At 37.5% G+C, this 24,704-nt stretch overlaps 1 protein-coding gene and 1 long non-coding RNA gene across 2 annotated transcripts in view; both read left to right on the top strand.

Moving 5' to 3' along the window:
• The window catches only part of LOC137490091 (uncharacterized), a 392,659-nt gene that overhangs the window by 267,795 nt on the left and 100,160 nt on the right, over positions 1-24,704 (top strand). The gene's annotated exons all lie outside the window — the stretch shown is intronic.
• Positions 3,232-11,744, top strand: LOC141381759 (uncharacterized). The gene is made up of 3 exons (XR_012402412.1): positions 3,232-3,268; positions 6,964-7,057; positions 11,466-11,744. It is a non-coding gene; the product is annotated as an uncharacterized lncRNA (long non-coding RNA).

Raw genomic sequence — 24,704 nt, forward strand, 5'->3', positions numbered from 1 at the left:
GATTAGTGACGCTTTTTAGTGATAATAAGAGGATCGTGCTGTGCACTTTCCAGGCTATAATCCATTCAGAATTTGTATGAAACTTTCGTTTTCGGCACATATACGCTGATATGTTTTGGGAATGACATCTGCATATTTACGCTGGGTTTATTCTCGAAATAACGGTGAAGCAATAGACGGGACAAAAATATATTTCCCCCTTCTCCTTAAACAACTTAGTGTTTCAGCTATAAAATAGTTCAGTTTTGTATGTAGCCTAATGGCAAAGTGTTTATATTTAGTTTCGTTTTTTATTCAGCTTATTTAAAACGTTTGGAGCATTGTTTATTCGTTAAAAATAAGTTGTTGTTTTTTTTTAACGAACAGCGCCCAGCGGAAGACCATCATTGTCTGTTTGATCAGTTTGCCTTCTCAGATCATCACGACTTGCCTAAAATAAAAGATATAAAACAGTTCAAGTATAAAACAATGGTAGCTTAAACGTTAAAGAATGTGTGTTATTAGGCGCATAGTTTGCTTATAAAAAGCTTGCAGGACATCGAGGCGCCAGAGCAATCACTTGCATTTTTTCAGTGGGAGCAATTTAAAGTTATCCTTCATTTTTGCTCACAAAGTACGAGTAATACATCAAAAAACGTTACAGCGTTTTTATAAAATAAAGAAAACCAAAATTATGCGCTTTCTGTCGTCTGGTTTTTGAACAGGAGCGCTTAACAAAATGAAGCAAAATGTATATGCCTCACAGACATAATAAATATATTTATAGAAAGCTTTAAATTATTACTTAACGAAATAAAACAAATTGAAAACAAAAAAAACTCCTTCCTGTAATCCGTAAAGATGAATTTCACTCTAAAGGCGAGTCCAAGAGGAGATTGCCAGTCAGGATCTGCGACACTGACTCAGAATAAGTTTATTAATAAATAATTAAGATATGTCCTTACTCTTTCCTCGACACATTCATTGTTATTTGTTTTTGCCGGTGCTTGGGGCGAGTTTTAGCTTATTGTGTGCGCTTGAACGCGGATTCACAGTAGCAGTTTTAACATGGAGTGACACGACATCTGACGTACAGATGACACTGGCACATGCCACTGAGTGTAGTGACACTTCCGGTGGCACGTCCGGTTTTCCACTGTCATGTGTCACTCGCTAGTGGCATGTGTAATGACCTGTGTCACTCAGAGTGTCGCGCTGCATGTCACTGCAGTGACATCGACACCCGGCGAAGCTTATGACATTAATTAACTCGAGCAAAACCATATTTAATCATTACGCGACTTTTAACCTAATTTATCGCGTCGCAAGTTAGTTTATTTGCTGAGCTACTCCACGATGTTTTAAATTTAAACGCATTTATTTTATGTATTCGTAGTCATACTTCCGTACGTAATATAGTCATTTGACAGTACATGTCAGTCAAATTTATTGTGGCATGCTTATGTATGGGAGGGGTTACACTTATCTGTTGTACTGTATATTATTGCATCCTGGCAGTTCCTTTGTTCCCTACAATATGGACTTCTCTATGTTTTTAATTCATTCATTTATTTTATTATTTAACTTATTTTCATTTTAAGGTATCTTAAATAATATACTTTAAAAATTTATAATAAAATGCATGTTGAAAACTCAAAACATATATGCATGTAACAGGGCTCGAAATTGCGACCATTTTGGTCGCATATGCGGCCGAAAATTAATCGATGCGACCTCATAATAGCCTATATTTGGGCGCATTAGTGCGACCTGTTTTGATTTTTTTTTTAAAACGTGCTGAATCGCTCTTCCCTGCCGCTATATTGGTTCATATTAGCTGTCATTCACTCACTTTCCACTGTTAGATGACAGGGAGGGAGCTTTTATGTCCACGGGAAATGCAAACGGCTGTGAAAACTTAAAGCACACAGGTTTGCCCACTTAAAGTTGAGGCGCAGATGAGAGCGATCATGACACGTGGTGAATATTGATCCGCCAGCTGAGATCAATCGAGTACGTGCTTTTCGGAGAAGGTGGCCGAATCTCGATGTGTTGCATTCACTGCGTGTTCAGCGCAAATGTCCGCTAAAAGTCAAATCTAATACTGTATCATCGCCAAAGAAGCTCGCCTTTACTAAGTTTACACTGAAACTGCGTCTCATAACAAACAGCGGTATTGCGCCGGTGCTCAACCTGCTCATAAATGGGGTCGGCTGACTCGCCTGCTTTTCCACAAACACAGAAAAATGAAAATCAGCTCAGACAGAACATTTAAATTGACACAAACTGAAACCAAAACTTTTAAAGAGTGATAGAAGTGAGACTTTACTTACTTTCTTTTGCCTATTCTTTCTTGAGGTGTATTTTTTTTTATTTAGTTACTGATGACTGTTTTGCAGCTTTCAGCCTTGAATTTAATATTTTATTATAATCTTTTGTTTGTTTTGCTGCAGAAATATTATTTATTAAACTGACATGCATACATATGCTGTTTAGCAGTACAAAATAAATATTTCTTACTGCAATGCTTCATTTTTGTTTGATGCAAACTATACATTTATTTTTTTTATAAAGTAACAGACTTTTTATAGCAGTAACTTACATTCAAACACATTCAAGGCAGCATGATGATGAGAAATGTAATTCATTGTTACTATTATTGTCATTTTCATCATCATTAATATTCTAGAATTATTAGACATACACATTTTGGAATTATTGCACACAAATATCAATGTAATCTCAGCATTAGTTATAGTTGTTTCTGGTTTTTGTTAGTCCTAATTGATGTTGTTTTAAAATACAATAAGTCCCTTAAAATACAATTTGCAGCGGTGCTCAATCATTTTTGGTGGGTGCTCCTAAATTTTTTCTGGTGCTCCTAAATTTTTGAAGTTGGGAGCACCGGTGCTACCAAGTAAAAAAGTTAATTTCGAGCCTGAATGTAAGATAACAGGTGTCATTTGCCTAATGATTTTTAAATATTAAAGCAAAGAGACTTATAAGATTAATGTGCTTATAACGTGCTTATACTGACACCTACTGGCACATGTCACAAGATCACTGACACTGGCATGTGTCACTGACATTACTGGCATACATTAGCATGCCACAATAAATTTGACTGACATGTACTGTCAAATGACTATATTATGTACGGAAGTATGACTACGAATACATAAAATAAATGCGTTTAAATTAAAACATCAGCAAGGAAAAAAGTTCAGGCTCAGGAATTTTTTCCACTATCAGCCCTGCCTTAATCAAGAAAAGGTTGGGCTTATAATAGGTAAGCACACGACAATATTACTTGCATTGGAAAGCTTATATTTTATGCAGGTCTAAAATTAGATCGGAGCCGTGTGGCTTCCCAGAGCCATGTGACCCTTTAGTGCTTTCTGAATCAAAGCCTCCTGATCAATGACTGTAAAAAATATGGACGACGCGACAGCCCCTTTTCCCATTCAACGCCTTGAGGGCAAAACGCCTGCTTGACAGGCACAAACTGTCGCAAAAGACTGCTGAAATTGGAGCCTTGACATGCGCAGAAAGAATGTCTGATGGAGCCAGAGGAGGAGCCGCGAAAATGAGCAGAGTCGAGCTTCCAACCAAACGCTTTATGTAAAATCAACCACGCCCCCCAAACTTCTCAGCATGCGTTTGCTGTCATATCAGCACAAATGGATGTAAAAACGTTAACAAATATGAGGGTTTTATATATTCAATCGCGCCAGCGCATAACCTACTCGCAGCGTCGTGGGCTGATTCCGGCTCTCATGCGGCAGCGCCGGCTCGCTCGGCCGCCGCATCTGGCTCGATTGACTCGGGCTGGAATCGGACAGTGAGTCCAGGCATCCGGAGTAGGTCCAGCAAAGGTAGTCAGTCTGAGCTCTGAGGGGTAAGTCTCCGGCAGGCGAGAATCTAGCCGGAACTGACCCGAGTGTGTTTTGCTGTCTGGGTGGTTAGGCGTGTATCAGCAAACTAATAAAGCCCGAAAAAAGCCCTGACCTTAGCGAATAAACAGTGTTCCACCAGGATCATGTATGTCAGAAACTATAGTTTACTGCTGAACTCATTTTATCATGGTAAAAAAACACAGAAATCGAATAATAACACTTCAGTCTCCTGCCAAAGCTCAGACGCGCTGCTTTGAGAAACTGTCAATCACAAAGACACACCCAGCATTAAATTACTGCTAAAAACAAACAGTTTACACAAATGAAGATCTGCACCTATTTCAGCACAATAACCAGTGCCTTAATCGACCAGAACCATCTTTCGGGACATTTTATTGCAAGTGTAATATTTTTTTATATTTGGGCTCAAGTCTCCTTCATTAACACGGAGGAGGCGGGCTTTATGACTTGTACTGCAGCCAGCCCCCAGGGGGCGATCTAACGGCCGAGACCTTCACTCAAACGCAGGCTTGCGGCACATTTGCTCCTGACACACTGGGGTTATACTAACTAGCACTAACTCCTAAACCAGAGCCTCCTGACTCACTGGGGTTAAATGAACTGCCAGTGTCTCCTGAACCTATGCCTCCTGACACACTGGGGTTAGCTGAACTGCCAGTGCTTCCTGAACCAAAGCCTCCTGACCCACTGTGGGCGTATGATCAATCTGTGCCTACTAAATCTAAGCCCTCAGACCTACATCAGCTTCATGCTTCAGGCCCACTGCAACTTTACGCTCCAGGCCCTCCGCAGCTCCACACTCCAGGGGCCTCATGTATCAACACTGCTATAAGTTTTCCATACCATACAGTTGACCAGCCAAACATTTAAGCGCAATTTCAGCGATCACCGGTTTTCCCAATGTAATCGGAGTGATCGACTGCACGCACATTGCTATAAAGGCGCCATCTGAAGACGAATATGCATATGTGAATCAAAAACATTTCCATTCAATAAATGTGCAAATAATATGTGATGCTCAAATGAGCTTAACATAATACACACACTTATTAATGATTCCTACTTGTCCTCCTTATGATGAAGAGTAGGCAAAATCTGGTTTGTAATGGGGAAAAAAGAAAAATAAGTTCATTAGACGCTGGATTTTAACCGGTATCGGGAATGATAGTGTCAAAACATGTTGCCATGCGGTTTACGAGATACGCCACTTGCACTGCTGAAGTCTGCTCAACTATCACTCTTAGATCTTTCCAACGAGACTCTGCGCTACCGTGTCAGCTAAACTCTCCTATTCTATTTTTATTTATTTTTTGTTATTAATTCCGGAGGACCAACTTGCAAATAACACCGCTTTTCTCCAGTTCACATTCTGTTTAAAGTTTCTCTTTTTGCTTGCTTTTGCAATTGCTTCTTTGTTTGGTTTTGCCAAAGTAGTCACTAGCATATTCATATGGGTAGGAGGCATGTAGGATTTTGCGCTCGTGCATGTTGCGCTCAGTTTCACGTCATTTAGATGTACAAAGAGAATATGCGTGTGATTCGGCATACGCAGTGTTTCATACTAGAGATCTGCGCGGGAATAAATTTTGAATCCCGCCCGCACCCGCCAGGTTTTAGCCCGAACCCGACCGCTCCCGCTTATATTAAGAATTTATTGTCCCGCTGCCCGGCCCGCCCCATTTTCTGGCCGCCACGCCCGATCCCGCTAAAGAGCGGGGGAGAACAAAACCGAAAATCCCCCAGCTATACAGTCCAGACAGCCAAGCTGTCTGTATAAACACACACACACACACACAGCACCAAGCACACACACACACAGACAGACAGACAGACAGACAGACAGACAGACAAATCTCACTCTCTCATACACGCGCGCGTACAAGCCCCAAGCAGACACACAGGCATTTGCTGTTATATCAACTCAAAGGCTTGTAATACCATGTATCAAGTACCAATGTAATACTAAAAGGTTTTATATAAAGGTATATAAATACTGAGTCGCGCCAGCTCCGGGCCGCAGCGCGAGAATCTAGCCGGAACTGGCCCGAGTGTATTTTGCTATCTGGGAAAGCTCTCTCTCTCTCATTCGCGCGCGCGCACTAACATACACACACACAAGCACCAAGCACACACACAGGCAAAGCTCACTCACTCTCTCTCTCTCATTCGCATAGCAATATCCGCGATATTGCTAGACAGCCCGCTCCCGTCCCAAATTAAACCCTTTACCGACCGCTCCCGCGATTTATTCTGAAATTTATTCCCGCGCCGCAGAAATCTGGTCGGGTCCTGGGGCGCCCGCGGGACAGCCGCGAGAATGCAGACCTCTATTTCATACATCTGAATTTTTTACTGTGTACGTACATTTACAGCTTTGTGCGTACGCAATGCTTTAATATGATTTCCACGCAAGTCTTCGTACATGAGGCCCCAGGTCCTCCGCAGCTACACGCTCCAGGTCCTCTGCAGTTCTACTCTCCAGATACACCCCTGCTGCATGGTCCTGGCCCTATGTCCCTCCCCCTGTTCTGTCTCTGCTCCACCCCCTCCTGCCCTGAATTGGGAGTATCTGGAAGCCGGTCTTAGATGGGGGCTCTATTTACCAGCTATCCAGCCTGTGGAGATTGCTGAAGAACTACAAATCTGCCACTTTAAAAATCTACATATCCAGTCATGCACCGCTTACACACACCTGTTCCTCATTTGGTTGATTACACACAGACACACACAAACACACACACACACACATGGCTGGGAGCTGCTCATTAACTGGGCTTTATAAACAGCACACGCACACACACACTTCAGTACTGAGTCTTGTTAAACTGTACTGTAAACATTACGACGTTTTTTCCGTCTGTCTTGTCTTGCCCTATTTGATCCTGATGTTTTATTGATTATTCCTGTCTACTGCCTGCCTTTTGACCATCCATCTGTTTATAACCACAACTCCGGATTACCTGCCAATGACATTAGCTTTCAGGCACCTGATTGTCTTTATTCTGTATATGCGTCCAAATTCCCTATTGTTTATACATTTTGAAATCATTTGTTGTATATGTTACAGACCATGTCCAGAAAGTTTACAAAGGCATTGGAATCAAAGAGATCAAGGTCTGCATGGCACAAAAACTTAAAGACCTTAGAAGACATGCAGAAAGGTAAACATTGTCCTACGTTGTTGTTTTGTGCAGACCTGTTACTTGCATCTTGTACTCTACGGTGTCCAAAGTAAATGTCAGTTTACATTACCAAACAATCCTTTTGCCATTATTTGTAAAAATATTGTATTGTAACCCACAAACAGATCTGGTCTAACTTTCATCAAATCTATATATATTTATATATATATATATATATATATATATATATATATATATATATATATATATAAATATAAATCTATGTATAACAGGTGTGACACTTAAAAAATAAATTAATCAATGTTAATTCATACAAGAAATGTAATAAAAATGTATATTAAAAAAAAAAAAAAATATATATATATATATATATATATATATATATATATATATATATATATATATATATATATATATATATATATATGTGTGTGTTTTCATCGTTGTTTTAAAACATTGATTGATCAAGCCAAAGGTACTTAAATTTAATTTTTTTTTACATTTTTAACTATTGCTTTAAGCATTTGGAAATTGCTTTCCCCCATGTAATTGCCTGTAATTGGAAATTAATTTTCTTTTTCTGATGGTTTTCTTTATCCATTTGTCCATCGAGTTAAACAATGTCATTGGTCAGTACAAATGTGGTGCAGCCAGTCAACTTTCTCCTTAAATCCCCTCTCACAGTTAAACGTAACAAGCACTGTTACTGAACATCAAGAAAGCTTTAGGTTATTAGAGTGTTTTATAGATTACAGAACAAAGGAGTTACGTGCACACTTTTGTTTTGTATGTATGTATATATGTATAAATGTGTGTGTGTGTGTGTGTGTGTGTGTGTATATATATATACACAGTATATATATTTATTTATTTATTGCTCCAACGCATGTACTGACCAGTGGGCCGTGGGTTGTTAACTTTACTGACAAGTAGAAAAAAAAGCAATCATCTAATTAAATGACAAAGAGTAGCAGTTGGCAAATGGAGTTCAGAAAAAGCCTGTCAATTGCAGTTTTAAAAAGCTATTTAGAATTTGCATTTAAAAATATTTATTTATACATTTAATTATTCACTAGTTTAAAACATCAATGAAACAAATATTTATTCAATTTAAAATGTGAAAAGTATTTATAAATATTTAAACTTTTTTAAATGCAGTAGGTAGTGCTGTCCCCTCACAGCAAGAAGGTCACTGGTTCAGGCTCGTCAGTTGCCATTTCTGTGTGGAGTTTGCATGTTTGTCCCACGTGTGCATGGGTTTCCTCTGGGTGCTCCGGTTTCCCCCACAAGTCCAAAGACATGCGATACAGGTGAATTGGGTAGGCTTAAATCAGGGGCGGACTGGGACTACAAATCAGCCCTGGCACTGTAGCCACACCAGCCCACATTACCACACCGACACAGCCCCATCCAAGGACACGCACATTCATTACTTATATTTGTGTACAGATGGTAAAATTATATAAGCAGTACCTTATTTAAGAGATATTTAAACATTTAATGTATGTGACTGAAACAAAAGCAACCCATTTATATATGCAATCATGTCATTCATTTTCTTTTCGGCTTAGTCCCTTTATTAATCTGGGAATCAGCAACATATCCTGCATATGTTTTATACAGTGGATGCCCTCAAAGCTGCAACCTATTACTGGGTTTCCCAATTCGCCTACCCAATTCACCTATAGCATGTGTTTGGACTTGTGAAGGAAACCAGAAGCAAACCCACGCGAACATGCAAACTCCACACAGAAACACCAACTGAACCAGATGAGGCTCAAACCAGCGACTTTCTTGCTGTGAGGCGACAGCACTACCTACTGCGCCACTGCACTGCCCCCTTTCGAGACTAGTTCTGTTAATTTTATGTAATTGGCAATGTCTGACTTGACTGCCTTTCCCTTTTTATGGTCCTTCTCTGACAATTAGCTTGTGTTGCACTTACTGTTTGTTTGACATTCTTGCCAAATTTTGATTATGTCTGCGTAACCTCAGATTGGGTCGGCCCATCTCGAAACCAACCCGTTGTTGCTGATTGGGCCAATGCTTAACATTTACTGTTATTCTTACTATTATCACCATCATCATCATAATATTCACATCTCGCACGAGATAAAAGCTGCCTACATTTAAAAAACAATACATATGAAAAAATAAAAAAAATAAAAAAATAGCTAACCGGCCCACATTTAAAAAATGGTCCGGCCCTTCTGGCATTTGCCAGAATTGCCAGATGGCCAGTCCACCCCTGGCTTAAATTGTCCACAGTGTGGGTGTGTGATCGAGAGTGTGTGGGTGTTTCCCGGTTTTGGGTTGCAGCTGGAAGGGCATCCGCTGCGTAAAAACATGTGCTGGATGGGTTGGCGGTTCATTCCACTGTGGTGACCCCAGATTAATAAAGGGACTAATCCAAAAAGAAAATTAATAAATGAATGCTTTATTAAATTAAATTTAAAACATGAATTAATTTGACACAATTAAATTTGTCTATTATTTTTTCATTTAAAATGTAATTTATTTGGATACATTTTAATGCTTCATTTATTGATATTTTAATTCATCATTTTATTTTAAGTGGCATTCAAGGTCATCCATATACTACTACTGTCACGGATGGCAAGGAGGACCCAAATGCAGAATTGACAAGAGAACACAAGGTTTATTTTCAGGAGGTAAACAAGGCTATGCAGGAGGACAGTCAATAGTGCAGGACGATTTCAGGAGAACAGGCTGGTGAGGGGAGGAGACTCAGGACTTCAGGATGATACAGAGGGGTGTGTTTTAAGAGGGTAACACGGGCTGGTCAGGAAAGGGGAATTCCAAATTTCAGGCCAAGCAGTCAAAAGGTAAATAGCCAAACTTCTGGTTAGGGACAGGGGTGGCAAACAGATGGATCATCAAGGGAAGGGGATCCACAACCAGCGATGACTCAGGAGGGAAGTGAGACAAGCAGCACAACAGGACTAGACGGCTGGGGAAACAAGAAAATTAAAAAGAAGAGCTAGCAAAAAAAACAAACTAGAACTAAGTAAATATGAGAAATAATTAAGAGGGGAAATAAGAGCTCAAAAAAAAAAACTAAATGAAGCAAATAAGGAACTAAATGAAACTACTAAAACTTAAACAAAACGCTTAAAGAAATAAGCTATAACTAGAAATAAAATAGAAAGCAAAACACAGGAACAGGAATTCAAAAAATAAAGAATTAACTAAATACTAGGGCTAGACTGAGGCTAAGGATCACAAAAATAGCAAAATGAAAACTTGAAATTAGTCTTGAGCTGCAAACAGAAATAAAGTTGAAAATTACAGCAACCTTACTGAAAGAAAAATAAATAAACCGAATCAAAAGGATAAATTAATTCAAGATAAATATCAAAAAGACTTGTACTAGACTAGACAAAGGAAACAAAACTAGACTATATGGAAAAAACCTCTATCATGCACTAAACAAGATAAGCTAGACAAGCACACTAAAGATAGTATGACGAACCAGCAAAGACAAGTGGAAAATGAACTCAATATAAAGGGAGTAGATAGCACAAGGAACAGGTGAACATAATTAGACAAACAAGGACTAAACAAGGGGGCAAGGCATAGGAAAACAAGGAGGCAGGACAAGAGGAGCACATGGCCAACACAACAAAAGAGACAACCATGTGCTAATACACAAAACAAACATAGAGACATTAAACACAGACAGGAGTGACAGGGCTGTAAGGGCTGGATCCTGACAACTACATGATGAATGTAAAATAAATGTCACTTTAAATCAATGTCTCTAATATGCTAAAAGCAACCTACAAGGAAAAACTCAAATGCAGCTAAAACACAATGTGCAATAAACAAAAAGGCTGCACTCAATATTGTTTCACTCAGATAAGAATTTAGAAGTTTTAATTGTGTTTTTGAACATCATGGAGTAACCGCTGTTCTGGATATAATCTTTCTGAGTATTTCTCTTTCTTCATGCAATAATACTTGAGATTATATTTGTAGATGTAGAGCATACAGACTTGTCAATTTTCTTTTGTAAGCAAAAACATTAGTGTAATATTACATCTAATTGCACAAGGATAGTTTGGAAATGTCTTTACCTTGTTTTGTAAAGTAAAAGCAATACTTCTGTTTTGCTTGCCTATTGTTAAATTAATACTATGTGGCAGAAAATGGTCAAACTAATTGCATTACAAAGTAATATGTTTGTGACAATACATTGAAATAATATAATGAGAACACACCACATTGTAACATTTAACAGCATAATAAGATGTATTTTAAGGAAAAAGAATCAGTGGTAATGAATAAGGCAGGAAGGCTGGTACAATTAGGTTACAGTGTCACAGAGAATAAATGCATTGTCAAATTTCATAATTCTTATTTGTCTTAAACTCTAATTTTCTTTTCTTTTTTTACCCCAAAACAGGGAGTCTTCTGGAAGAGAGGCTGACAACTAAAATGCATGCACACACACACACACACACATACACAAACACACACACACACACACACACACACACACACACACACACAGAGAGAATATGTAACATTTCTTTATAGAGACATAAGCACACAGAAAAGCTGTTTGTAGAGGGACACAAAACACAGATTGTTTTTATTTTTACTATACAGTAGTCAAGTTTGTGATGCGTTGGGTTTTAACATTTAGTATTACATGTTTGGAAATAAATTATCCATTTCATTTAGTTGTATTTGTTTGTTCTTTGTGTTTAGTGGTTCCTTTTTAGTTTAATTTAATGTGTTTTCTTTCTCAGTAATACCATGGAGCCAGCACTTTTCATACATCTAGCTTAGCATTTATTCATGGTTTCCCATGTGATCACATGTGTACCCACACAAAAGCGTTCCAAATACACACAATTTCCCATGTGATCACATGTGGTTCACATGTGAATTCACACAAAAGTGTTTGTGATCACATGGGAAAACGTGTGTTTTTGGAACGCTTTTGTGTGGATTCACATGTGATCACATGGGAAAACGTGTGTATTTGGAACGCTTTTGTGTGGATTTACATGTGATCACATGGGAAACCGTATGTATTTGGAACGCTTTTGAGTGGATTCACATGTGATCACATGGGAAAACGTGTGTTTTTGGAACGCTTTTGTGTGAATTCACATGTGATCACATGGGAAAACGTGTGTATGTGGAACGCTTTTGAGTGGATTCACATGTGATCACATGGGAAAACGTGTGTATTTGGAACGCTTTTGTGTGGATTCACATGTGATCACATGGGAAAACGTGTGTGTTTGGAACGCTTTTGTGTGAATTTACATGTGAACCACGTGTGATTACATGGGAAAACGTGTGTATTTGGAACGCTTTTGTGTGAATTTACATGTGAACCACATGTGATCACATGTGAATCCGCACAAAAGCGTTCCAAATACACACGTTTTCCCATGTGATCACATGTGAATTCACACAAAAGCGTTCCAAATACACACGTTTTCCCATGTGATCACATGTGAATCCACAAAAAATCGTTCCAAATACACACGTTTTCCCATGTGATCACATGTGAATTCACACAAAAGCGATCCAAATACACACAGTTTCCCATGTGATCACATGTGGTTCACATGTAAATTTACACAAAATCGTTCCAAATACACACATTTTCCCATGTGATCACATGTGAATCCACACAAAAGCGTTCCAAATACACACGTTTTCCCATGTGATTACATGTGGTTCACATGTAAATTCACGCAAAATCGTTCCAAATACACACGTTTTCCCATGTGATCACTTGTGGTTCACATGTAAATTCACACGAAATCGTTCCAAATACACACGTTTTCCCATGTGATCACTTGTGAATTCACACAAAGCGTTTCAAATACACACGTTTTCCCGTGTGATCACATGTAAATTCACACAAAACCGTTCCAAATACACACGTTTTCCCATGTGATCACATGTGGTTCACATGAAAATTCACACGAAATCGTTCCAAATACACACGTTTTTCCATGTGATCCCATGTGCATTTCACATGTGGTTTGTGTGTTTCACATGTAAAATTTCACATGTGCAATTTCACATGCACATGTGATCACGTGAATTTCTGTAAGGGTTTATTTAATGTGTTTTTAATAAACTAATGGTTAATGTAAAAAGCTAATAACTTCAACCTGAATATAATAATAATATATCGCATATGCTGTATTCTCAAAATTATAGTGCATTATCTGTGTGAATGAGTGGGAAAATATGTGTGGTGCACTAAGGAGGGAGTGGTTTCAGATACATTTTTTTTTTTTGTCTTATTTCTGCTTGTGATCAGATATTTGACAGGTTTACATTCTTTGGATTTTGCCTTTATTAAAGTATATGGGCGCTCCGCAAGCAGTGAAAAAAAAAATCATTTTATTTAAATAGAGACAATTGCTAACTTTATTCATGTTTCCTTTTGTTATTCAGAAATGTTCTGCATATGTTTTTTGAATATGTCTTGATAATTAAAACAATGGCTCTGGGGATATTGTGAATTTCCTTTGTTTTCATAACTTTTCAGTTTAACTACTTTTTAATATACTTTTATAGGGACACCTCCAATGTGAAGCAGTGGACAGCTAAAGATGTTGGTGGCTGTTATGCTAGACATTATTTAAATTTGATTGTTTGCATTAAAATGTATTTTACATTATTAATTATATTATGTGAATGTAATTGTGATGTAAATTGACTGATAAAAGTGAATATTTGTTAAAAATGTGATGTATTTTTATTCTAGATAGATAGACAGATAGATAGATGTTTATTGAATTTATGATTAAACATGTTTGCATAAACAATAAATTAAGAGTGTAAGAAAAGTAGATGAGAACGTCTTGAAAAAAAAAAAAGTTTTATTCCAGAAAAGTAGTGTCAAAGTGGAGACAAATCTTCGGATTCAGCAGAGTTGGAATTGAATGCTGATCATCCTCTGTTTAAAAGTCTTTTACTGTTTCTTCCTGCTTAACATGTTAATAAGCTTTCACTTCAAATGTAAATTAAGAATAACAATCCCAGTCCTTTTGGTATACCCGCTTAACATTTTAATAAGCTTTCGCTTTGAATGTAAATTGAGGACAACAATAAAAGTGATACTCTTCCGTTCCCAGATCTTGAGTAGTCTTTCAACTGTTATGATAAATGAGTTTAAACAGAATTCCTTTTGGTCAGCAGATGGTTCTTGATGGCTTGCTGCTGCTCCCATGCTACAAGTAAATTATCATTCCTAAGACATTAATTAAATGCTTAAATACTTTACTTGAGGAACTCTCCTCTCTTTGTTAAGAAAGGAGCATGAGACACTTGTGAAATAAAGTAGAAGTTGGGTCGAGGCAGACTAATTTCTTACAGAGGGATGGGAAAAACAAGCATTAAAAAAATGAAATGGTGCTTCAAAGCACTCAAGGTGGTTCCTGGTCATTCTTAATAAGAGGGTTCCTCCAGGAACCCTTGAAGTTCCTCAGAGAACTGCCCCTTTTGAAATGATACCTATAAGTTCTTTAGACGGTTCCGCCAGTGTGGCAATGTGAAAAATCCCAAAAAGTGCCTCCACGAACCTTTAATTTTTACAGTTGCAACATTTTAGAGTAGTTTATGTGTACTGTACTAGCTGTACAAAATTTAAAATGTTTTTTGTATTTAATTTGGCTTTTTTGACAACTGATGTGATGTCTTAGATCTGACGTTGAAATATAATGTAGTTTTTTTTTTTTTTTGATAATTCAGTAACCATCATTTTGTTATTGATAATCGAATGAAAGTGTGGCAAACAAGTTGCCTTAGCTCTTATGTCCACCCTGTTACCCCCATTAACTATGTAGTATTTTCATATTAATTAAATAAAATCAACATATATTACAGGTGTTTTTCTGGTTACTTGTATCCAAAGAACTGACCAAATTAAGTCACTAAACTGGGATTTGATTGCATTGCAATTTTTTTTATACTAAATAAAATACATTAAATTTACAATGTGCCGTGAATCATAAGTTTTTTTTAGATAATTCTTGTTTAATAATAGCTTTTAAAAATACTATTGCAGGGCAAAGTGGGGGACATTTTAGCCCTTAGAAAATGTCAATATTTCAGTAACTATTTATTTTAAACACCTTTTAAAGGTACAAGAATGTTCTGTAACGGGGAACATTTGGCCTGTGTTACATGTGAAAATTCTGTAAAAAATGCAGAACGGTAATATCCTGAACTGGACCAGTATATTTATAGTAAGTACTCTTTCAACTGAAATTATAAAAATCTTGCATTCAGTCTTCTCTGTCAAATTGCATCCTCTTTTGTTAGAACAGTTTCTTAATCTTCTGACAAAAGACTTCTTACTCTGTCTCTCCCAAATTGTCATCTTTCGCTTGTACAAAAATAAAGGACTACTTGGAATAAAAATAGTCAGAGTGCGAAGCTATAGGTTACAATAATGAGTAATTTCATCTGAAGAAGGTATATTAGGTTAATTGTTCATCTTCATGACTAGTATTGTATTTAATTAAAATTTTATTGCTACTGTTTTTTTTTAAGTGCTACAATACTTGCCGACAATACCAGTATTTGCAAGTAGCTTAACGTTAGAAGGTCCGTAAGGAGCAACTATTTGACATACTAAAAATTAGAATATTATGCTATTTTCACATTTTTTTTTACTAAGATTAAATACCCTCCATCACTAGGCTACGCTCAGTGTCGACTTAAAAATACAGAATGGAGGCAAATGCGCTGTACTTTAACATTGAATTTACATTAATATTAGGCGTATATCTTTTTTTTTTTCATTTAAACATAGACCTACTTTTCTTTTGAAAAATGTAAACCCTTGCCCCGTCTCTTATATCTTTAGTTTCATGCTTTCAATGCCTATTGATAGCGATATGTTGAGAAAGCAAGCAGGAAAGTTTTGCTTTGCGAGTTATCCATCATGAATTGGTAACGGTGTGTGCTACGTTCTGTTTTGCCGATTGCAAAACGTGATTGGTAAACAGTTTGCCAGAATATACCTTGACCCGGTCAGGCTCATTGTGTCTCTTTAGATGTTGTAGAAGATCAGAGTTCCTGCACTGTTATCCACAAACACTCCTGCTGAGTGGATCTACCGAAAGACGAGTCTGTGCGATTGTGCCAGAATGAGAAACTGGAGGAATCACAGAGCAAACTCCAGGACTGAGCATTAAATCCAAAACCACACTCATCACCTTCTCCCTTCCTCCTGATGCTCTTATATGACACTGATAAACACACCACCATCTCCACTGCAGTCAGTCTCCCAGTAACAGCGTCCACACACACTCTCTCCGCACAACATCTTAGTTATGATTCTGTTACATGACCTTAATCAAACTGTTGACAATTATGTGGCATTGTATGGGCCAAACACTAGATTATTGCACATATTGTAGCATAGATTCTATGCGAATCATACAAAAAATGCATAGCTAAAATGTTCATAATCTCTTTAAAAATATTATTAAAAAAATAGTCTGTGATTTTCTAATATTGTGATTTGTGCAATTGTGTGACTGTTGTGTTTGTGAGAGAGAAAGAATCAAAGTAAAAGTTTACTTCCAAGCTTCCAAAACATTTTGTTCATGACTTTACTGAAATATTGAATAGAATTTTCACTGTCGTGGGTGTTCAGTTTTGCTACAATAATGCTATATGTAATTTATGTACTTATTTACTGTACTTGACAAAGAATTAATTGTTAATTGGTTAATGATTAGGCAACTAAACCTTTCAAGCTCGATTACCGATTACTTTTCTTTTTGATCATACAGTTAACAAAAACACATTATTCGAAATTGAATATTTTATTGGCGGTTAATTCCGCTGTGTCAACCCCAGATTAATAAAGGGTTTAGGCCGAATAGAAAAAAAGAATATGTTACTTTTATTTACATAATTTGATTTAAGAAAGCAGGGGTTCGGTTTTGAAAACCATCGTTAGCCAACAAAGGTCGCAAATCCATCGTTCCAATTAACATTCACAAACTGCATTGCAAACTTGGTCCGTTTACCTGCAGCATATGGTTGTCTTCTATTCCTAGTTATCCCCACATGCTCTATTCATTTAATGTTCCAACCTTTAAATTTGAAATCATTAAACAAAAGATTGAAGTCATCTCTCTTAGGTGTGATTTGCTTTCAAACTCTTTTTACAGTTTGGTTATAGCTTCATATTGACAATTGCGTTCCCTTCGTAGTGCACTTTGAAAACATTTATGCCATTTTAAACACAGCCATGGCTCATGAGTCATGACAAAAGCTATAGGTGACCTATTATTTAAAAGTGAAATTTACATTATCTCTAAAGTTTACGAAAACAAAAATTATAATAATTTATAATAATAAATAAATAATTAATGTTGTTATTATTAGCCTATTCAGTAGGATTTCTTTTCTTTTCTGGCCTACTGTAAATTACAAGCATTAGCCTAAGGATTTTCAGACCTGGGGTGCATTTCCCAAACAACATCATATTCTAAAACATAAAATCCCTAACAAAAGCTAAGTTGTATTCTAATATCATAGATAAATCATATAATAAATAAATAATGAGGCTATTTATTATCAAATTAAATTAAATATTTTTTTATTAGAAATGAAAAAAATCATACTTTAATAATAATATTAATAATTATGATGATGATGATTATTATTATTATTAAGTAGGATATTGTTTATTTGTTTATTTTTTAAAAGTCTACTTTTTCAATTTGACACTTGTAAACCACTGCAGAAATTTTAACCAGCAGGCCCATGACATATACAGTACAGATACTTTATAAATATTTTATATTCGCTATTGCGTTTTAACTTGTTTGGTCAATGATTATTTTTAGTAATGTTTAATTTGTTTAGCATGTCTGCTGATGCTTATTGTAAGGCGACCTTGGGTGTCTAGAAAGGCGCCATTTACAAATAAAATGAATTATTATTATTATTATTATTATTATTATTATTATTATTATTATTAAATAACCTACTATAAATTAAAAGAATTAACATATGCTTTTTGTTTTCACAAGCTTTGGAGACGTAACATAAACTCGCTTTTAAATAGGTTACATGTAGCTTTCGCCATGAGCCTGTGTTCAAAATTACATCAATGTTTTCAAAGTGTACTGCGAAGGGAGCACAACTGTAAACATAAAGATCACTAAAACTGAACTGTAAAATAGTTTGAAAGCAAATTACACATAAAAGAGATGACTTTGATGCTTTTTTTATTTTTAATAATTTTAACTTTGAAGTAAGAGTGTTCAAAATGAATAGGGCATAGGGGGGATAAGTGGAAATAGAACACAGCCAGGAACTATGTTTTGAACTACAGCTCCAGAGTTGCAAGTTCTCAAGTTTGCGACGCAGTTTGCGAATGTTCGTTGGAGCGACGGATTTGGGAAACGGAAAATCAACAAACATTTTTTTACTCTAATGAAAAATACATGTTGAATTAGAACACAAATAGACAAATGTATTTATTATTCAGCAGTTTTTTTTTGGTTTTGTTTTTGACTATGTTAGCCTATAATTTAAATGTTTTCTCTGTGTGTTTTTGTGTACTGCGGGCATAGAAGGTTTGAATGAATTTTTGCACTTAACGAATATTTCCAGCTTTATATTTGTATAATTATAAAAATGATGACAGATTGTGGGGGCAACGCAGTGGCACAGGTAGTGCTGTTGCCTCACAGCAAGAAGGTCGCTGGTTTGAGCCTTGGCTCAGCTAGCGTTTCTGTGTGGAGTTTGCATGTTCTCCCTGCGTTCGCGTGGGTTTCCTCAGGGTGCTCCGGTTTTCAAAGACATGCGGTACAGGTGAATTATGAGGCTAAATTGTCCCTAGTTTATGAGTGTGTGTGAATGAGTGTGTGTGGATGTTTCCCAGAGATGGGTTGCGGCTGGAAGGGCATCCGCTGCGTAAAAAAAAAAAAAACACAAGCTGGATAAGTTGGTGGTTCATTCCACTGAGGCGACCCCGGATTAATAAAGGGACTTAGTTGACAAGAAAATGAATGAATGAATGACAGATTGTGGTGTGATTTGTCATATATACAGATTAAATTATAGTATCCTCCAAAGAAACTGTGATTATGTAATATGGATTGGTTTGAAAAGGTTGTTTAAGCATTCATTTAAACTTTAATTCAATTAAATTTTATGTTGAATGTGTAGATTCTACGTTGGTCCAATTGACTGTAAATCAACATCATTTCACCGTTAGATAGACAAACCAATTATAGATTATATGTTGAAAATGTGTGAACACTACTATGTTGTTCGATTGACAGAAAATCAACATTAATTGATTTTTATGCAAAGAAATAACACTTTTTTCACAAAAGATCTATCATGAATTAGAAAGTTATGTAACAAAACTTTAATCACAGCATATTATGTACGTTTATCAGATTTGCCAAGCAAGAGTCTTCCATGCAATAATTATTAGAGTTCACATCAAAATCTCTGGATGCCAAATGTAGAAAGAAAAAGCTATAAAATATTACATTTATAGTTAAGGAGTTGTTACGACCCTGTCTTCTCTTTCCTACCTTTCGGTGGCCTCGCCATGTGACGTCACCGTTAATTAGTTAATTTATGGGTGGAGAAAGTATATATTTGAATTTTTTGTGAAGAACGGCACTTCCTCTGGTGGACCGTTATTCCACAGAGAGGTCATTTTGCTCCAACTCTTTTGTGTTGCCGTCTTATGTTTTGTTTTGTATTAGTTGAGAGAATTTCACCTGCTTTCTTATTTATTTCAAATCCCTAGACAGTTTGTTATGCTTTATTATTCCCTTTAATAAATGTTTTTTTCATTATATATCTTTTTGTGTGTCTGATCCTTTTTATGGTACGGTCGGGAGCGAGCTGGCCGTAACAGAGTACACTCCCAAAGCAAATGACGTTGTATTTCTTCATACTGAAAACAAAAAGAGCGTTTGGGGAAATAATATTATTAGATTGAGCACGTTTGTGATTTAGTGGAGAGCAGTTATGAGTAGAAACTTCACCAACTTTAATATAAAAGAAATGTATGTAAAACTCCTACCATTCTGTCACTTAAACATATTATTCCAAAAACTAACCCAAACAGGTAAAGATAACTTTAGGGGGCTAGGCTTGACTAGCCCCCTAATATACAATATTAGTATACAATCAGGGATTGCACAGAAACAATGTTATATTCCTCTAAAGAGACTGAAAGAGAAGACAAATTATCTTCTGTCCACAAACGTTTCCCTCTGTTGTCAAGAGACTGATTGAAACAGGCAGCCAATTAGCTTTCGCCGAGCGCCTACAGGCAGCCAATCAGCTTTCACTGAGCGCTTACAAAGAGTCATTCAGCTACGTACAGGCAGCCAAGGGAGACAGCCGGAAGAGCACGTGCGTGGCAAGAGTGGAAAACGAGGTCTGAAGGTTTTCTCTGGATGGTAGGACGCTGAGGACGCCGCTGCTACGAATCGGAGGATACTCGTGGTAAAATAGAGAACAGAAAGGACAACTTTAAGTCCTGGGTAGACGCAATGGATGATGAATCGGATGATGACAATCAGGAAACTGAATTCCATGAAGTACAATATAATAAAAGAAAAAAAGGAAACAACATGGGTGATGAGTCTGAATATGAGCAGGCGTGTTCAGGCGGAGACGGGACGAAGGGTAGTGACAGTTAATGAGGAAAGAGAAATTAAAATCTTAGTCACTTTTGTCAAGCAGTCAGAACAATATGTGCATCCTATTAAACTATCAAAAGCAATAGAAAAAGAAATAGGATCAGGGTACCCAAAGGGGCAACATGTCTAAGTAATGGTAGAGTTTTGATTAAATGTAAAGACGAAATGCAAAAAGCAAAGATAATGAAACTAACAACATTGGCTGGTGATAAAATAAACTGTACTGAAGTAGGGTCAAAAAAGGTGTGCGTCTCCCGTAGGAGCAGTCACTGCACTTGCAGTGGTGCATAATTTTGAGGTGTACGTCTCCCATAGGAGCGGTCACTGCGCTTGCAGTGGTGCATAACTATAAGTTGTACGTCTCCCGTAGGAGCAGTCACTGCGCTTGCAGTGGTGCATAATAAGGTGTACGTCTCCCATAGGAGCAGTCACTGCACTTGCAGTGGTGCATAGTTATGAGGTGTACGTCTCCCGTAGGAGCGGACACTGTACTAACAGTGGTGCATAATAATAGGGTGTGTGTCTCCTGTGTGGGGTATGAGTGGTCAGTGCCCTAGCGGCAGTGTGTAATAAGGTGTGCGTCTCCCGTAGGAGCAGTCACTGCACTTGCAGTGGTGCATAATTATGAGGTGTACGTCTCCCATAGGAGCGGTTACTGCGTTTGCATTGGTGCATAATTATAAGGTGTACGTCTCCCGTAGGAGCAGTCACTGCGCTTGCAGTGGTGCATAATAAGGTGTACGTCTCCCGTAGGAGCAGTCACTGCGCTTGCAGTGGTGCATAATAAGGTGTACGTCTCCCGTAGGAGCAGTCACTGCACTTGCAGTGGTGCATAGTTATGAGGTGTACGTCTCCCGTAGGAGCGGTCACTGTACTAACAGCGGTGCATAATAGTAAGGTGTGTGTCTCCTGTATGAGGTATGAGTGGTCACTGCCCTAGAGGCAGTGTGTAATAAGGTGTACATCTCCCGTAGGAGCACTCACTGCGCTTGCAGTGCTGCATAATTATGAGGTGTACGTCTCCCATAGGAGCGGTCACTGCACTTGCAGTGATGCATAATTATAAGGTGTATGTCTCCCGTAGGAGCGGTCACTGCATTAGCGGTGGTGCATAATAAGATATGCGTCTCCTGTAGGAGTGGTCACTGCACTAGCAGTAGTGTGTAATCAAGTGTGTGTCTCCCGTAGGAGCGGTCACTGCACTTGCAGTGGTGCATAATAAGGTGTACGTCTCCAGTGGGAGCGGTCACTACACTTGTAATGGTGCATAATAATAAGGTGGGCTTCCCCCGTGGGAGCGGTCGCTGGACTAGCAGTGATGCTTGATGAGGTGTACGTCTCTAGTGGGAGCTGTCACTGCACTTGCGGTGGCACATAATAGTAAGGTGTGCTTCTCCCATAGGAGCAGTCACTGTGCTTGCAGTTTTTCTTAATAATAGGGTGTGTGTCTCCCGTATGAGAAATTACTGCCCTAGCAGCAGTGTGTAATCTTGTGTGCGTCTCTCAGAGGTGGGACCAAGTCATTGTTTGGTAAGTCACAAGTAAGTCTCAATTCATTGCCCTCAAGTCCCGATTCAAGTCCCGAGTCAAGACAGGCAAGTCCCGAGTCAAGTCCCAAGTCAAAGGCAACAAGTCTCAAGTCAAGTCCAAAGTCCTATTGTTTGATTTTCGAGTCTTTTCGAGTCTTTTTAACAGAAAAATAAAATTTAAACAGATTATGTATGGCTGTAAGATCTGTATTTATTAAACAAACCTGTTTTTAATGAAAGAACATTGCTTAGATATATAAAGATACAAATGTAATTTTCTGAAAATGTGCTAAACAGTGCTGCGTCTCGTCTACACAGCCTATTGCACAAAAATGAGTTCCACTAAAAAAAGAGTCCATTTTGCCTCACAGAAATTGCAGGTCTACTGCTGTCTAGTTCATTAAGTTTAGTTGTGCTATGTTATGTCTTCGGTGATCAACTTGTGATTAACTAAAACTACATAAACAACCTCAATGAGGCAGCAGTAGACCAACAACTCCTGTATGCTGCAAAGTAAAATTGAGTGAAATTGGTATTTTGTCAATTGAATCTCGTGTGTGCTAAAGAGATGGAGATGCAAATCTGTCTAGCAGCAATGTAAAATGGTAGCACATATTCTAAATGAAGTAGGCTACTTCATACAAACAATAACATTGTTTTCTTCACATAACAATGAAGAACTTTGCTCTCTACCTTGTGTGATGCTCGTGCACCGATTTCCTCTGTGGACAAAACTGCTTGCGAGCTCTCAAATATACGCTGCTCACGCGCAAATTTTCTCGCTCTCAAATATGCACTGCTCACGCACACATTTTCCTGCGCGGTCTCAGAGATTATATATAGAATTTGTGTCTTGTGTTTCCTCTTCCTTTTGTGCTTTTTGATATGATTTATATTGAGGCACTATTTATTAACAATAACCAAAATACTAAAATAGACTTACATATTCAATTTTTTATCTAATAAACCATAACATTTTGGCTGTATGTTTTATGATGAGATATTTCCAGTTACAAACACTTAAAGACACAGAGAATAGAGGTTGGATGTAAAGAATGCATTTTGTTTTACAAACATTTATTAAACATCCAAAAGGTTCACCATACTAATCAAATAAAAAACATTTAAACAAAAATATAACTAACGCAAGCAGAAATGTAACTGTGATAAAAATAAGGAAAAACTTGATTTGGCATTATAGCCTACTGTACTATTCACTCTTTAAATAAATCTCACTATCAATCCCATTTTATCATGGCAACTAAAATAAAGTGAACACGTCTCTGCTGTCTTCCACATTATTGATGAGATTGTGGAGGACATTTTCCATGTCATCCTCTTCATTTTGAGGAAAAGCTGTTCCACAGGGCCCCTGAACACATCTATTGGCATGGACAGGGTTTTGAACAGTACTATAGTAAAGTACTTTAATTAATCTGTTGGGGTCATATTATAGTTGCTATGGTAACACAAGTGTAATATAAACAAATGACCCAGTGCTGTAGTTTTTTTTTTACAGTGTTGGGTATATTATACTACAATTCACCACACTTTACTGTAGTAAAACTACACTCTGTATTTCATTTTATTAGTTCACTATTCTTAATACTACAGTATGCTGAAGCATTCATTAACAACTTGTAAATAGTACTAGGCTTAAACATAGGCAGTATACCTAACTCTCAAAAACACTAGTATTTATTATAGAATTTACCTTAACCTCATAGTTTTTCGTATATTGTTACTAAATAGTGTAGCAATATATAAACCATATCAACATTCTGGAAAAATCAATTTATCAGGAGGATCTCTGGAGAGCAAAAGCAGGAAAATTATGAAGCGCCAGTGTGGAAAAAACTCAAGCAAACGCAGAGAAACTGAATACGCGCGTGAGAGACCAGCCAATCAGATTGAAGTACCTGCCCACTACTGAAAGTAATGTCAGAGCCAATCAGATTTTTCTTTCTTTTCATAAAGAACGGGGTTCGAATCCCACTTAGGCACTTGTAAAACTATCATTTTAGAACATTTTGTCAAAAATCCCTACTGAAAAAAACAGCTTAAACCAGCCTATAGGCTGGTTGGCTGGTTTTAGAGGGGTTTTGGCCATTTCCAGGCTGGTTTCCAGCCATTTACAGCCTGGTCTTAGCTGGTCAGGCTGGGAGATGACCAGCTAAAACCAGCTATGTCCAGCTTAAACCAGGCTGGTCAAGCTGGTTTTAGCTGGATTTTGCTGGTCAGTTTCCAGCCTGACCAGCTAAGACCAGGCTGAAAATGGCTGGAAACCAGCCTGGAAATGACCAAAACCCCTCTAAAACCAGCCTGGTCGACCAGCTTAAACCAGCTTACCAGCCTAGGCTGGTTTAAGCTGGATTTTTCTGCAGGGATATTGTTATGTTTAACCATTTATTAGAGCCACAAAGTATCTAAAAC

This window comes from Danio rerio, chromosome 4, assembly GCF_049306965.1.
Source record: "Danio rerio strain Tuebingen ecotype United States chromosome 4, GRCz12tu, whole genome shotgun sequence".
Lineage (NCBI taxonomy): Eukaryota > Metazoa > Chordata > Actinopteri > Cypriniformes > Danionidae > Danio > Danio rerio.